This window comes from Ipomoea triloba, chromosome 2 (genome assembly GCF_003576645.1).
Source record: "Ipomoea triloba cultivar NCNSP0323 chromosome 2, ASM357664v1".
In the NCBI taxonomy this organism is placed as follows: Eukaryota; Viridiplantae; Streptophyta; class Magnoliopsida; order Solanales; family Convolvulaceae; genus Ipomoea; species Ipomoea triloba.
In genome coordinates, this window is record NC_044917.1 from 11,916,784 (window position 1) to 11,921,505 (window position 4,722).

A 4,722-nucleotide genomic window follows, 5' to 3' on the forward strand; every position below is an offset into this window, starting at 1 on the left:
CATGGCATTTATACTGATATTTAAATCAATCTGCATAATCTTCATAACAGACAACCATTACTCTAGAAATTAATTCTAAAATTTAAACAATTAGAATTAATTCATAAATAATAATTCCAAAACATCATAATTAATTAATACCCAGAATGGTACTCCGAAGAGTGGTTCAGATGGTTTCAAACGTGAGTAGTTCGAAAGGTACCCAGAACGGTACTGTGAAGAGTGGTTCAAATGGTTTCAAATGTGAGTAGTTCGAAAGGTAACTAATCCAAATGGTACCTGGAAGGTTACTACTTACGAGACAATGTGTCAACCATTCGGTCAAGATCCGAATGGTGCCTCCAACCGAGCAGTCCAGGTTAACACTTTAAATGGGAGTTACAACTCGGATAGTGGCTAAAAATTTTGCAAGGCAGGAAGTGTCTTTAGGCTCATTCTAGGGTTTGATTTGCAAGTCATATCTTACACTAGATAGGACATTAATGGATTTTCTTTCCATATAAAATTTCAATATGACAAGAGCACTGTGCAAAATAGTGGAGTGATTTTGGTGTCTAATTCAATGCATTTCAGTAGTTCAAAAGATAAAAAATCATGTGTTGGCAGAATTGTCATACTATGGAGTAATTGAAGAAATATGAGAGGTTGATTATGTAAAGTTCAGGGTGCCAATTAGAGCTGTCAGACGGGTTGGGCCTGTTTACCCGTGTTTTTGGACGGGTTGGGTAAGAGAAACCCCAACTGGTCCTGTATTCGACCTGGCCCGTTTAGCGCGTATTAGATACGGACTAAACGGGCTGAACCCGGGTAACCCGTTACCCGGCCCGTGTATATACATATATTTTTAAAAATATTTTTTAGTATAAATAGCAAAATCACTAAATCCTAATCCAGTAATCCCTAATTCCCTATCTACTGACTGCTGCGGCCTGCGAATCTTCGATTCCTGCGAACTTGCAGGCGCTTTCCCCGATGGAGCAGAATTTGGACAGTGGATCCCAAATTGTCCTGCATGGGAAGCAGACCTAAAAGACGGTAAAGTTGTATCCTGGAGTCCATCTTTACTTTAAAGAAAGATGGACTCCTTGAGTCCATTTTTTCAGTTGCCAAAGAAAAAAAAAACACGGCATTGTTTTTTTTTTTTTTTTTTTTTTTGAAAGATAGGCTTGGCTTTTCCTTTTTGGAATAAGGTCCAAATTGGCTATTGAACGTTACCTCAAAGTGCAATTAGGCCACTGAACCAAAAAAAAATGCAGTTAGGCCACTGAACGTTCCAAATGTATGCAATTTCACCTGATAGCAAGTTACCATCCATTTCATCAGGTTACTTGCTTACGTGGACTGTGAATTGACATTTTAAAATAATTTTTAATAATAAACTATTAAAATTAAAAAATTTAAAAAATAAAAAAATTTTTAAAAAACACACACCATAATAAAGCAAAAATTGTTTTGTGACAAAACTTGAGTTTCCTCAAATAATAATAATAATAATAATAATAATAATAATAATAATAATAATAATAAATAAATAAATAAATTAATTAATTAATTAAATTTGATTCATCCTCAAGTTTCCTATCAAGGTGGCAAGAGTATTATTAAAAGGGGTAGGAGGTGGCCGCAGGTGTTTTTTTATATTATTTTTTCAAATTTTTAAATTATTTTATTTTTTATTTTAATAGTTTATTATTAAAAATTATTTTAAAATGTCAACTCATAGTCCACATATGCAAGTTACCTGATGAAATGCATGGTAACCTACTATCAGGTGAAATTGAATAAATTAGGAATGTTCAGTGGCCTAATTGCATTTTTTTTTTGTTCAGTGGCCTAATTGCACTTTCAAGTTACGTTCAGTGGCCAATTTGAACCTTATTCCTTCTTTTTTTGCTTGTTCACATATTATAAGAGATGATGAGTCCGTTTTTTTTTTTTTTTTTTTTTTTTTTTTTCAAATCACCGCGTCATGTTGTTAACATTTCTAAAAATAGTTTTCATGTAGCATTGAATAAGATCACATCATCTGTTCATGCTATTTGAAAATGCGACGTAATTTCTTCCCACTGTTCAGTGAACCATACCGGTTGAAAGTTGATTTCAATTTTTCTATGTCCTACTATAATTTTAAGAGGCTCACTGAACACGTCTGCGATACTAAGGAATCGAGATAATCTCGTAGGCTACAAATGTGGAAAAAAAATTAGTGAAATAAAGATAATGTTGAAAGAAGTATAAGGTACAATGTATAATGTTACTTACCGCGGATCGTGTAGACAATTTAACATAGAGAGAATGCCATGCATTTATTTGATTAACTGAAAAAGATGGTGGTAGAGCGGACCTTGCGTTGACTCGTATTTGGTCTAGCACAAAATGAAAAAGATGAGTTAATATTAATAGTAAAATATATAATTTGTATATGATAATTTAGTATGTGATGATACCGCTCTCACAAAGATGGGAAGTTAAGTATTGGCCTTGACGATTGCGCTCCCTTTTTTTTATTGTCGTTGGCGGAGTAGAGAAATGTTTCAAAAGTAAAAAAAAACCAATATGTCTAAATACAACAACATCTCCAAGATTTAAACCATGATTTGTCATGAAATCAGAAGCTCTGATAGTGAAGCACATGTTTTCAAGGGATACTTCTATTCCGTATGTGGGGGCATGAAGCAAAATCGCGCTTGTTGTTAAATGTTGCATTAAATGTCGATGCATGCAATTTGGAATTTTCTACGTCGCAATTATAAAAAGTGTATAAGAAATAACATTGCATCCATAAATATTTGATAAAATTAAAGCAATTAATGTAACAAATACATAGATATAATTACCATTGTTATTTGTGATGTAATTGTAATTGAAAACCATGTAATAGTGCATGTAGTAACATCAGGCAAATGTCTTTGGGCACAAGCTTTAAAAGAATAAAAAAACCATATGAGGATAAATGTAGTTACAAAAGAAAAATAAAGAGTCATTTCCATTTTTGGTCCTACTGTTATTTGGGCATTGCCAATTTTAGTCCATTTCATTAATTTTTGCCACATTGCGGCCGGTCTTATTTAGTCATTGCCACTTTTAGTCCACCGTTAAAATTTTCTGTCAAATAACCATCCAAAACAAGGGTATTTTGATCTTTTCATGCTTTTATCATCTCCTTTACCCTTTGTAGTGATTTTCCTTACAAATTTTCATCCAGTGAAGAGGTCCGGCGAAAGCCATGGCTTTGTAATGTGGCTCACATGACTTTCGTCGGACCTCTTCAATGGATGAAAATGTGTAAGGAAAACCACTGCAAAGGGTCAAGGAGATGACCAAATGATGAAAAGACCAAAAATACCCCTATTTTGGACGATAATTTGATGAAAATTTTAACAGTGGATTAAAAGTGGCAATGACTAAATAAGACTGGCCGCAATGTGGCAAAAATTAATGAAGTGGACTAAAATTGGCAATGCCTCAATAACAGTAGGACCAAATATGGAAATGGCAAAATGTGGAAAACTATAAGGATAGCTTACGTGATTGGTAATTAATAGCTTGTAAACGAATTAGAATATCTTGAGCATATCGTTCAGCATCCTCGTATTCTTCAAACAACATAGCTTCTGGCAATGTTGTATCTAACATTTTCAAATAATTTATCCAAGACGGAGCTGGAGAACATACATATTGATGTTCTATTGTATGCCTTATAGTTGCAAACAATATTTTTCTTCCGACTATGGTTATTGCAAAATAACGGCGTGTTTGATAACCTTGATTATCAACAATGAAGTCTTTCTTAAAACTTACAAAAATTGCCATTGTAATGTCTAAATAGGAAGAACACTTGGTATGAATTTGTTGAAAGTAGAATAGTGCAAATAAATGAAAGATATGAAGGAAATGATGAAATTCGTGATTTTTATAGTGAGATTTGGAGTATTTTTACAATAAAAATAACACACATGGTCAATATTTATTTAAGTCCTTCATGGACTTAATATAATTTTTTTTTATTTTTTTTGGTTAGAGGGTAAGATGGACTACTTTAGTCCATCTTACTCTCTTTGGTAAAAAAAAAATTTTAAAATATTCAACAAGATGGACTTAATTTTTTATTATCTAAATTTAAAAATATTCAATAAGATGGACTTAATTTTTTATTATCTTTTTTTTTTTTGTTAAAGAGGGTAAGATGGACTACATCAGTCCATCTTACTCTGTTTGATAAAAAATAAAATTAAAAAGATTCAACAAGACAAATCCTCACAAATTAATGATTCAACAAGACAAATCCTCGATGGACTGATAAATATTTTTTCATTGATGATTTAAACGTGGACATTGCATCGAAGAGTGGGTTGATCTACGACAATAAATACATCTTTGATTGGTGTTGCTACTAAAGTCCATTTCATTGTGAAACTTAGGTGTCCGTCGTTGGTGATTTGCAAACTATTTTTAGAAATGTTAACAACATGACGCGGTGATTTGCAAAAAAAAAAAAAAAAAAACGGACTCATCATCTCTTATAATATGTGAACAAGCAAAAAAAGAAAAGCCAAGTCTATCTTTAAAAAAACAAAAAAAACAAAAAAACAATGACGTGTTTTTTTTTCTTTGGCAACTGAAAAATGGACTCAAGGAGTCCATCTTTCTTTAAAGTAAAGATGGACTCCAGGATACAACTTTACCCCTGATTGGGGTCCAAAAACCCATGCAAGACTTTTT